The sequence below is a fragment of the Schistocerca cancellata genome, unplaced genomic scaffold (genome assembly GCF_023864275.1).
Source record: "Schistocerca cancellata isolate TAMUIC-IGC-003103 unplaced genomic scaffold, iqSchCanc2.1 HiC_scaffold_799, whole genome shotgun sequence".
Taxonomy (NCBI): Eukaryota; Metazoa; Arthropoda; class Insecta; order Orthoptera; family Acrididae; genus Schistocerca; species Schistocerca cancellata.
This window is the reverse complement of record NW_026046810.1, coordinates 5,038,827-5,051,573: the sequence shown is the minus strand read 5'-3', so window position 1 is coordinate 5,051,573 and position 12,747 is coordinate 5,038,827. Positions and strand designations below refer to the sequence as shown.

The 12,747-nt window shown below is 44.0% G+C and overlaps 1 protein-coding gene across 1 annotated transcript in view; it reads left to right on the top strand.

Annotated features, from left to right (window-relative positions):
- The first annotated feature begins 1,042 nt into the window (after positions 1-1,042).
- Positions 1,043-12,747, top strand: part of LOC126143444 (ankyrin repeat domain-containing protein 65-like) — a 31,763-nt gene continuing 20,058 nt past the window's right edge. The window contains exon 1 of the mRNA XM_049915373.1: positions 1,043-1,074. The gene's annotated coding sequence lies outside the window, so the exon portion shown is untranslated. The remainder of the gene's footprint in view (positions 1,075-12,747) is intronic.

Below are 12,747 nucleotides of genomic sequence, written 5' to 3'. Positions count from 1 at the left end.
GAAGGTACCCTCCGCCACACACCGTCAGGTGGCTTGCGGAGTATGGACGTAGACGTAGATGTAGACGTAGATTGCTCCCTTGAAGCATTCTCGAGTGGAACAGGAAGAGGGGAAGGGTCAGTGATTGACAATGTATCGTCCAGCAGGTACCATAAGGTTGCTGTGAGGCTGGGACGCTACCACCTGGCAGCTACTGCGGCGGCGTCTGGCTCACAGCTGAAGCACCGTGGAGGCACGTGCCGCACCTGCCGCCTGAGCTGGGTTCAGCTTGCTGGCCAGCCACAGTAGAGCGACTGCTGACGGCAGAGATGGCAGCTCCGTGAACTGAATGTGGCGCCCTGTACACCCCAAATCACCTACAAACTTTAATCGTGTATCCTCGTTATCACGCAGTAGATCAACAAGAACTGTCCTTAATCAGATTTCTTCCAGCTGTAGAAATTCCATCAGCAGGGAAAGTATTCAATCTTATGTCAAAAAAACTATAATAGATTTCGGGAGTCCGTTTCGTGGCATGATACTCACTGGAATGAGGCAGAACGGACTGACATTCATTTGTGATACAATAGCGGCCATTCTACATCTAGTCTCCGGCCGGAATGGCTGAGCGGTTCTAGACGCTACAGTCAGGAACTGCGCGACTCCTCCGGTCGCAGGTTCGAATCCTGCCTCGGGCATGGATGTGTGTGATGTCTTAGGTTGGTTAGGTTTAAGTAGTCCTAAGTTCTAGTGGACTGATGACCTCAGAAGTTAAGTCCCATACTGCTAAGAGCCATTTGAAACATTTTCTACATCGAGTGCCGAAAGGTTCTGTTTGATGTCGTTCAAACTGAAACAGAAACAAAATTTTCAATCTCGAGGGTGTCGAGTTTAATCCAGTTATCGAGTGTATTGCGACATATCACACCCTGTGGGAATGGAACGTGCATCTGGGAACCGAAGGGCGGATTGCGCAAGCGTGCTCACGCGGCAGATAAGCCGGCCGGCGTGACGTCACGCGGCAGGTGTATAAGAGCGGCTGCCGCCACGGGCGCTGCCTCGCCTCGCGTCGCTCCGCTCCGCTCCGCCTGCAGGGTGAGTAGCGGCGCTGCTGCCGCCTGCCAGCCGGTTGCGCGTCTGCAGAAATGTCCAAATGTGTGTCAGTTCTTACGGGACTTAACGGCTAAGGTCGTCAGTCCATAAGCTTACACTCTACTTCACCTAAATTATCCTAAGGACAAACACACACACACACGCCCGAGGGAGACTTCGAACATCCGCCGGGACCAGCCGCACAGTCCACGACTGCAGCGTCTTAGACCGCTCGGCTAATCCCGCGCGGCGGTGCGCCTGCCAGTGTGCGGACGTTTGCCACGGCGGACATTTGCCACGAGTTTACCTGCTCCGAAGGTTTTGGTCTCTTGTCTCCCTCTCCTCCTCCTCCCCATCGCTTACTGACCCTTTCCACTGGTTTACTTAACATAGAACCAAAATCTATCGGCAATTTCCGCCACATTTCTAGAGAGAGTTTCGTTGTGCAAACTATTAAATGCCTCTCGCATTGAAATGGACACCGAATTTCGAGCCTCAGAAAAACTTCGCCAATCTTGTAGATTTTCCGTTCGTCTAAATTATACTTGCCTTTTTCGGTGCTCCTGGAGCAGCATTCTGTCGTGTTTTGTGTACCATGAGGGATCAATTCCGTATCTTATTAATTTATTTGGTATGAATCTCTCGAGTGTTGTTGATACTATTTTTTTCAACTTCAGCCATATATGGTCTTCACTACATAGTTTGGAAGGACTGGAGACTGTCACTAAGAAGTCAACCGAATGTTTAGTTGCTTTTATAAATAGATATATCTCGCGTTTAGTTTTGGTGAATTTCTTTGTTACGGAATTGAGCCTCGCTACGACTGTGTGTTCACTAATTCCTGTATCCGTCGTGATGCTCAGGATTATTTGTGGCTAAGAGGACAAGTGTGTTTTCGTAACCATTTACAATTTGAATGGCCTCGTGAACTAATTGTTCAAAATAATTTTAAAAAAGCATTTAGAACATTTACGGAAGTTGTTTTATATCTACAATGTGGTCTGGAAATGTATTTTTGTGAACATACGGAAGGTAGATTGAAGTCACTGCCAACTATAATTGTATGAGTAACGTACCTGTTTGTGGTGAGACTCAAGTTTTCTTTCAACTCTTCAGCAACTGTTTCATCTGAGACCGGCGGTCAGTAAAAGGAGCCAGTTATTAATTTATTCCGGTTGTCCAATATAACCTCTGTCCATACTAAGTCACAGGAACTACCTGCTTCAATGTCACTTGTGAGCTGGAACGCACATTACATTATTTTTCCTTAAGTTGTGCTTCTTGTTTCTGTTGTAGTGGAGATCATTACCATTACAGCTTTTCCCGCGAAAACCTAGGATGCTTTCTCTGTGACCCTGTAAATACCAGAGCTAAAGAATGTAGAACAACAATGTACGTTACAAGCATAGCGTTCTGTATTACTTCATTTCCTTCAAAAATGGTTCAAATGGCTCTGAGCACTATGGGACTTAACATCTGAGGTCATCAGTCCCGTAGAACTTAGAACTACTTAAACCTAACCAACCTGAGGACGTCACACACATCCATGCCCGAGGCAGGATTCGAACCTGCGACCGTAGCGGTCTCGTGGTTCCAGACTGACGCGCCTAGAACCGCTCGGCCACACCGGCCGGCTCATTTCCCTATTTCTAACATTTTAAAAATGTACGTCGGCTTTAGATGACATGTCAATCATAGATGTTCTTATCTCTATTTAGTGAACGTATTTTCAGTCATGTTTTGAACTTTGTCCCCCTACACTTTATTATCTAATGTTTCACCGCAAGGGATATCGCGTTTTAGAGAGTAAATTAATATGGAGTATGTCGTTCTTCTTTTCCCACATTCACATACCCATTTCTTCTTTACTTATTGTCTTTTGGGCATGCAGTTGTAGTAATTAAAGTAGGCACAAATGCAGTGATAAAAAAGAAATGATTAGCATAAATTCGCATTCTCTTTACATCGTTCCTTTCTTGTTGCTCCCCTGCCGATGGACTGTTTCCATCGCGATCAGTAAGCGTGAAAGGAAGCTACCGTACAGACAGAGGGATCTATATTTATTCTTGGCAGAACTAATTACATACTGGCATAATCGTCGGTATTGCTTTCGTTTCCCAAAAGTTATAAATATTTCGATTTCGGAAAAGGAGGTCTGTATTTGGCCGAGATGTCGAAGAAGAAGGTCCCTTACGTGCTGGTCGTATCCAGTAAGATGTTGAGGCGGCGGTTTGAAAGCGGACAGAAGAAGTACGAGGAAGGGCGTCCCTTACCTGAGGGATCGCTACCTGGCGAAGGGGCGAGTGTGGCGAATGTCCGGCGTGGCAAATGCCCGGCGTGGCAAATGTCCGTCATTCGCGCCTGCCAGCGCCACGCTGGAGCCCTCTACACGGGAGAGTACGGCCAACCTGCCGGCCGCCGCCATTTTAGGCCTACTGCGCAAGGGCAGCCCTGTGGACGGAACTGTAAAATTCGCCTGAATACGACAGTGCGTCAAGTGAACAAATAACTATCGTTATTAATCGTTACATCCTTGATAACTCGGCGTCTACTGGGAAAATTAGTGAAAATTTGCTGCTCTCTCACTGACAAGGGAACCTCCCCATCGCACCCCCCTCAGATTTAGTTATAAGTTGGCACAGTGTATAGGCCTTGAAAAACTGAACACGCATCAATCGAGAAAACCGGAAGAAGTTTGTGGAACTATGAAAAAATAAGCAAAATATACAAACTGAGTAGTCCATGCGCAAGGTAGGCAACATCAAGGATAGTGTGAGCTCAGGAGCGCAGTGGTCCCGTGGTTAGCGTGAGCAGATGCGGAACGAGAGGTCCTTGGTTCAAGTCTTCCCTCGAGTGAAAACTTTAATTTTTTATTTTCAGACAATTATCAGAGTTCAGGCACTCACACATAATCAACTTCGCTCTCCAAAATTCCAGGACATGTTCATATTTGCTTGGACATATGCAGGATTTGACAGTCTACACACGGAAAAATTTGAAAACGTTAAAAACATATGTTTTGACAGAGCACAGGGAAAACTGTGCGACTGTGAAACTGTTGCATTCATTTGTTGCAGTTTATGTGACAAACTCTTATGTTTTCATCACTTTTTTGGAAGTGATTATCACATCCACATGAAAACCTAAATCGGGCAACGTAGAAGAATCTTTTTACCCATTCGCCAAGTGTGCAAGTTAGGTGGGTCGACAACATATTCCTGTCATGTGACGTACATGCCGTCACCAGTGTCGTATAGAATATATCAGATGTGTTTTCCTGTGGAGGAATCGGTTGACCTATGACCTTGCGATCAAATATTCTCGGTTCCCATTGGAGAGGCACGTCCTTTCGTCTACTGATCGCACGGTTTTGCGGTGCGGTCGCGAAACACAGAAACTAAACTTATTACAGTGAACAGAGACGTCAATGAACGAACGGACAGATCATAACTTTGCGAAAATAAAGAAAGTAAACTTTTCATTCGAGGGAAGACTTGAACTAAGAACCTCTCGTTCCGCTGCTCCTCACCCTAACCACAGGGCCACGGTGCTCCTGGGCTCGCATTATCCTTGATGTTGCCATCCTTGCCCATCAACTACTCAGTTTGTATATTTTGCTTATTTTTTTCATAGTTCCACAAAACTTCTTCCTGTTTTCTCGATTGATCTGTGTTCAGTTTTTCAAGGCCTATCCAATGTGCCAAATTATAACTAAATCTGAGGGGGGTGCGATGGGGAGGTTCCCCTGTCAGATATAAACGCTTATAAATATAGCTAGCAGTAATTTTTTTCTCACGCTGACCTTTGTGAAAAGTATTACATGCTCAAACGATAGAGTCCAGTCAACGTCTCTGAGGTACACACATGACTTACAGTACATATTAAATTACAAATGCATACTTCGATTTGCATATTTTTAATGCTTGTTTGTTACAAATGATGGTAGTTATTTGTAATTAAAAATAAAAAGAAACACAAAATTACAAATTCCCGGTGCATCAATTTAGCTAAAACATGTAAAAGACAATAAATTTCTTCTTCTTAAAATACCTTTGCTACATTTCTCATACCAATACTTCTACTACTGCACTTTTCTGTGGCTTCCTTCTGCATCTGGCAGTTATATTTCCTCAGAAGAACGTAAATTCGAGTCTTCAAAAATTCATGTACAACTCTGTCCACGACACTGTGAGAAGAAGGAATATACTGAATGAGTTCCTCGAATGACTTCTGTGCAACTGCCTCCAGTGCTTGGAGGGACAACTTAGCTTCCAGGAACAGTTTTTCATCCACACGAAAGACTTCATCTGTCATCTCAATAATGCCAAATATTTCTTGGGAAATGCATTCCAAGCTGTCTTGAGCTGTATAATTTTTTAGTTCAGTGAGTCTTCGTACTGCTTCACATCCAGATTTCTCCTTTGCTGAAAGTGATTCTCGGCACGCTTCGCAAAGCAAATACTTTTTCTGCACTTGCTTTGTTGTTCTGCCTGCTAAATAAAGTAGAGACTGTGCTTCCTCAGGTGGCATTTCTTCAACATCGCTTACGTCTGAATTCGCACTTGCAAGCAAGTCTGCATCGTCTGTGCCTTCTGCTTCGTCGTACGTCCGTCTGTGTTCCAAGTAGTCGACAAGAAATTCACCATCTTCTGTCTGATAACTTCCACGGCGACTGGGACGAAAATACTGTGACACAGCAATAAGCCGCAGTATCATCTTGAAACTGAGACAATCTGGAACAGGATTACTGGCTCGAACCATACTGAAAAGGTTTTCCAGAGAATCCTGTGATAGCCTGCACAACAGAACACACTGGAAACCTGCTTCGTTCAGAAGATAATCCTGGACATTAATAGCTGTGCATGTTGCTAGAATAACTCCAGATTGTACAGGTTTCCAGATACCCCTGTTTCCAATTTTCAAATTTTCAAACAGCGAGATGACACTCCTAAGGAACTGTACAACATCATTGTGTATGTCCTCAACGGTTCTACTCATGGCAGTTTTCCTGCTCCTTCAGGTCATTAATTTAAACCAACGGAAAATTGTGGCTATGAAAAACGCTGTTGACGTGGCAGAATCTTCAAGTACATGTTCCTCTATTGCATAATGTAACACTGCTTCAAGGCTGTGATTTAAAAGTGCGTAAGCAGCACCAACCTTAATTTTATCATAATGGCCTGGCCATTATCTTTTAAATCCCAAGCAATATTTAATTTCTTTTCCTTGTCAAATTTGTACAGTTTCTTGATAGGCTCAATCGAGACTACCGGTCCCGTCAAATTATTGTCTGCAATTGCTTGCCGTGGTAGGATAAAGTGGTCGGAATTAGTTAGGTGTTCCTTACATTCTTCAAGATATGAGCTACGTCAGGCATGAAGTACAGATTCCACTCTGGAGTAAATGGATGTTGGCAGAAATTCTTTGTTTCATTATGACGACCAGCAATAACACCACATTCACCCCACAGTGCCTGATTTTGTCTACCCATATCTGATACAATAACTTCTACCATCAGACCAATCGCTTCACACTTCACAATTAATTGCCACAGGAAAGACTTAAGTTCTTTACCTGAAATTGAGATCCTGGTGAAATGGTAACCAATTATTTGTTTCCGTCGCATACTTAGACCACCAAGCATAAATACCAAGGCGTGACAAGCATGTTTTTCATACGAACCATTAGCTGCTGGAAGTGTTGGATAGCCAATTACGAATTTCGGTGAAATGTCGTAATTTAGGCCTGGCGTGAGACTTACCTCATCCATCATTATTGCAACATGTCTTTCAAAAGGATTCGTGGTGTCTACCTTCACTTTCAGAGCGGATACGATATCCTCCAAAATACCTGGGCTGATTGCCAGAGACTCAGGTTTCCTTTATAGAGTTCGTTCGCTTGGTAATGGTTGTCCCAGTTCTCTTACCGGATTGTGTTCAACGCTTCCACAAGCTAATCGAATTTTCAAAGCCTTCTTAATAGTTTCTGGTGAGCACTTTGCCCCTCGCATAGTTTTTTTTCTGCAGTGCCGAGATCTGATCGTCGTTTAAAAAAGGTTTCACACATGCAGCCATTGTACCAATTTTACCATTCGCACTGTGTAGTTGCTTCTGCAATAAGTGGATTTTCCTTTTCAATCTTTCCAGTTCCGTTTCAGTGTCATTCTCAGGAGGCAATCCGACGTCAGAACTGTGAACATCCGGGAAAACTTCTTGAGGAAGTATGCAAACTTGCTCATTACCTGAAAAGAAATAGTATTAATAATAATAACAAAAAAATGTTTTGTCGAACTACAATGCGACAAATTTAAGTTTCATAAAAAGTTAGTAGTGAATAAGATAGATAAGTCTGTCTTTAGTTACATATATATATTTAAACAGTACCTGGCTCTGTCTGTGTAGTGTAAGTGCACTCTGGTTCCCTTTGCACACCCCTGTCCTTTGGTGGCTTTCGTCCCTTAATTTGAGGACGATAGCTAAATATAGTGGGTACTACATTAGATTTCAGTTTTTTAACACCATCCTTACGATTTGCTTCAAACTGATCCGATATGAATTGAAGCTGAAAATGACAATCCAAATTACACTGTTAAATAAAGTTCAAAACTAATACCTGTAAAGAAGTAAAGATGGCACTATGAATAACTAACAAAATAAACCTTTTCAAATTTCATATACATGAAGTACATCCGTATTTGAAGATTTGATTTTCAGGTTCTGCCTCTTATTCAATGGTGATCGTAGGCATTATTGTAAAAATGATGTGGATGTAGCTTTATTAATACTATCAATAACTTTGTTAATGCATTTAGAGCTATTTCTACATAAATATTACTACAAAAATGTATAAAGTGAAAAAATTTTTTTTTGGTTTTCAGGTGAAACTGAACCCAGGACTCACATATCATAAATGAAATGCTATACCGACTTTTTCTTATTAAATCTCTTTTTTCTTTTGTTCGTCTTCGTTCGGTGCATCTGTTCGGGGCGGACGTCCTAAAACACCCGTTTATGTTCGTCGTTGACCCATTAACTCAGTTTTTTCTTATTACAGAGGGGAGCTAACCCTCTGACCGAACACACTGAGTTACCATGCCGGCGGCTGAGGTGTACTTGCACTCTTCCATTGTGCTTTGTAATTCATATAATCATCTGCTGCAAAGATAAGTTTCCTTATCTCACACAATTTAGCTGTTTCTTATGGAAATGTATGTTTTCTTTCAATACGGTGTAGCCACAGTTTGCGTCTTTTCGCATTGCTTTCGCGCCATGTGGAATTCGGAAAAGCTTGCTACCTCGGACTGGTTTCGTATAACAATTTACAGCACAGGATTGCGGCATTTTCACTATAGAACAGTGGAAAATGCCACGTTAAGATCTTAATTTAATACACAAACAATATATATATTTCCAACACCTGTAAATATCGGCTAGTTAATTCAGATTTGCCACTTACGCTCACGTATTGCTTAGGCTCAAAATGGCTGCCTCCCTCCACTCGCCTCAGCCGACCAATAGCAGCCGCCGATTGTCGGCAATCCGCACATAAAAGGTTGGTGGCGCTCTCTCGCATACCCAAGGTGGCTTCCACCGACTCCCCATCCCAGATGAGGCCTTCCTCCCCTCCATCTACGCCTCCTACCAACTTTGAAAATCCCCATCCTCCCCCCACCCCCGCCCGCCGGGGTGGCCGAGCGGTTCTAGGCGCTTCAGTCCGGAACCCCTTACTGTTATGGTCGCAGGTTCGAATCCTACCTCAGGCATGGATGTGTGTGATGTCCTTAGGTTAGTTAGGTTTAAGTAGTTCTAAGTTCTAGGGGCTGATGATCTCAGATGTCCCATAGTGCTCAGAGCCCAACCCCCCCCCCCACCCTGTGCTTTTTCCCAAAGGGCACACTCTCTCCCTTCCTCCCACCCTCCTCTCCCCCGGGCCTCCCCTCCCCCCTACCTTCTTTCCTCCCCCTCCCATCGCCTCTGCCACTGGCATCTACACCATCCCCTCTCCCTCCTCCCCACCTTTCCACCTTTCTGGCAGCTCCCCAGACCCGTACACGTATAGAGAACTTTCGCTGGCCGGAGATTGTCGCCTAGTGTTTATGTGTGCCGCCGTGTTCGTGTTCCAGTGTTTCATCGTTTGTGCTCCATAGTTTGTGTGTGTCATCTCTGTCTTCTCTGTGTGTGTCCACGTTTCTGAACATTTTTATTTTGGACACTGTGGCCGTGTACGGCTCCATGTGTTTTAATTTTGTATGCCTTCGTTTTTTATATCCACCATGTCTGTTCTGCAATTGTCTCCTTTTGTATCATTAGTCATATATGTGGCCGAAGAGCGGCGTAATATGCCGCTGCTGGCCTACCGTATCAGGTGTCAAAATAACAATAAAGGAAAAAAAAACCACTCTCATACAGGTCTCTACCCAACGCTCACGAGGGCGGCTCACCTGCCCGTCGACACCGACTCCCTCCACATGTATAGTCTGTGCGGGGCTCGGCCGCAAGTGAAAGTGACGTAAATGGGGGCTGCAGAATGGCAAGCGTTTAGCAAATGTTAGGTTTTATGGTGAAGGTCAGACGAGGAGTGAGTCATTTATGTCAGTAAAATTCCCAGAAAGCAATTGGCGCAGCAGAAAGAGGCCAGAGAGATAATCCGAAGGTCCTGTTGTCGAGTCTCTACGTCCAATCTTTTTAGTTTTGTTCATTTTGTATGTTGCTTACACTGCAAATAGACCGGGATAATACTCCAGACATTGTATTTATTAATACATTAATAAAACGCATGAAAACGAATGGGAAAGTAAAATTTGAAATTGCGAATATTAGTGCTAGCGAAAGGTAATGCATCTGAATTTTTATTTATCTGAAAACTATTAAAGCGCTTTAAGTAAATCAAAACTTTATTAACATTCTACATATCTACATACATGTCTACGTATCTATTGGTCAACACGGCCGCCCTTGTGACGAATACATTTCTCCCAACAAGAGACCAGTTTCTCGATGCCGTCACTGTAGAATGTTTGAGTTTCTTGACGAACCCACAACCTCACCTCTCCACGCACTGCTTCACCACTACCAGAGTCCGCACCTTGTGGTCTAGTGGCTAGCGTTGCTGCCTCTGGATTACGGGGACCCGGGCTCGATTCCCGACCGGGTTGGGAATTTCCTCTGCCTGGGGACTTTGTATTCGTGTTGTCCTCGTCACTTCATAATCAACATCAGTCGTGACAGTGGCTGAGTAAAGGAATTGGACTGTGTGAAATGTTGGGACTTTGCAAGGGCGCTGATGACCGAGCAGTTGAGGGCCCAACACAACCCAACCTCAACACCAAACGCCGTTTCTTTAAATTTCGCCAACAGCTGAAAATCGGATGGCGCCAAGTCGGGACTGTACAGAGTAAACTCGTGGCGTCGGCTGGTCGCAAATGTCGCAGCGCCCGTGTGAGGCCTGGCGTCGCCACCCTGAAGGAGAGCTCGCTCCGCGTGTGGGCAGACTCTTCTGCAGTCAGACACTGAACCACAGCACACCGTCTCTCACGCACTAACATAGCTAGGTAGCACTGCGCCGTGTCACACGCTGCAAGTCAGAGCCCTCTACCGCTAGAGGCCTGTAACATTCAGTGAATATAAAGAATCCGCCTCGATTGCAAACAGAAACCGGATTCTATTTGCCTTCGAGGCGCATTCTTTATAATCATTAAATTATTCACGATTGCTGAGGCGCTGCAGTGTTAAAAGTTCGAAAGTTGTCACGTTGCTCAGCGAGGTGGGAAAGTCGACCGAGGGACATCTTTGTCGTGTCATACCTCAGCCGATGTTGAAAACAGATGAAAAAATTCGGAGGTGTTGCTTTTCAGCACGGCCTCAAAAATTTTCTGGAATTGATTGTAAGGCATGCGCGAGAAATTTTTATATAAAATTACATACCTTTATCGTTTTACAGTTGATGATTTATACGGGCTGGGGTGATATTAATCAGTGATAGTCTCAGCGTCTTACAAATGCTGCAAACACAGAACTTTTTCAATTGCATAATTGTTTTAAGGATTCCCGAGAAAAACAAGCTTGATTTAGATACTGTGCCTTACACACATTGTCGAAATAAGTCTGGACTGTAGAATGACTCACACTGTAGAACAGTCGAAAAGTGACACCAAATCGATAAGACAGCTCACAATCACTCTGTCAGTTTACCCACTTGCAAACATTCCAGTGTTCCAGATACATGTGTGGGTTGTCTTGGTGTAATCACAATCCTAGATCGAAGCATTAACTGTGCAAGTGTAGAAAAAAAAGAAAATGTCGAACATAAACAAACCCCTCAGGTAACATGACTTTGACTCTGTGAAGGAAGTCACACGAGATGGACAGCAAAGTTATAAACTGGTACAATACCTGCTAGTCATCTCTCAGAACTACTTTCGTTTGTGTGTAATGTCTATGTGACACAATTATCTTAATTGGAAATTAGTACAACATGGCATTAAACGCCAACGTCCTGTGCTAATAGAGCTAATGGTACCTCCAGTAAACTAAACCACACGTTCTAACGTCCAGTCGATCAACTGGGTCCTTCGTTACAGCAGTAGTGTTGCTGAACAGGCATAGCCCGTCACTGGAAACTATGAGATATTGAGTCAGAAAATTATCATTGGTCGCAAGTTTGCGAGTTCCTTATGAGTGTCTTGAAGAACATGTGATCTGGCACTGAGACAGAAACAGTTTCCTATGTTTATAATTTTTTTGCTGTTATGTTAATTACCCATATGGAGAACAAGAAAGCAGCGTCCATTTAATATATATATATATATATATATATATATATATATATGTGTGTGTGTGTGTGTAATGTGCAGTCCAGAGATTGTTTGACAGTGGATCTCCAGTCTCCATGTCTCTCTCATTCCAACCGCTGTGTTCCTCTGGTTCTTTCCCCATTGACAGATTCGCCAGTTATGGTTTCCAGGAGCCCTTTATGTCTCAACAGATAAGAGAACTAACATTCCTCCTGAGATTCTGTTTTGTCTGCAGCTATAGGAGGTGGTTACCAGGTCGACGATTTAAACCTAAGGCACAAAGACAAGCAGTTGCGTGGGTAAAATTCACACACTTGTCTTTCCAGTGATCGTGTAGTCAAGTTGGCAGAGCTACCGACGTAAGGTATTTATCGTCATCCCCTGTCAAGTTGACATTTGTTCATCTACCTGAACAAATCAGCAGATTGACAGCCTCATAGCTTCTTGTACCCTGATGATGTGGTGCCTTTGTGAGGCTTCGACGGCAGTCTTCCTGCATTTGTCGCACCTCCTCTGTCTAGTTTTCCGCGTCCGTCGACGTTTAAACAGTCACGGATGAACACTTTCGGCTGTGTTAAGGGCGTGGCCGCTTCTGGCGACCCCTGTTTGCGTACGTGGCGGCTGCTGTTCTCCAGTCTGGAGGTACTCGGCTGTCGCTGGAGCAGTGTGATGGCAGCGTGGTGTGTGTGTGTGTGTGTGTGTGTGTGTGTGTGTGTGTGTGTGTGTCTCTGTGTGTGTGTGTGTGTGTGTGCTCCATGTAACCACCACCAACCCCACACTTTTTTATAAATCCAGACTGAGTTTCTTAAAATGTGGCTTGGCCTTTTTGAGGAAATGAAGTTAATATTTCCGCTGGACAACTACCTTAAATGTTCATTACTTTC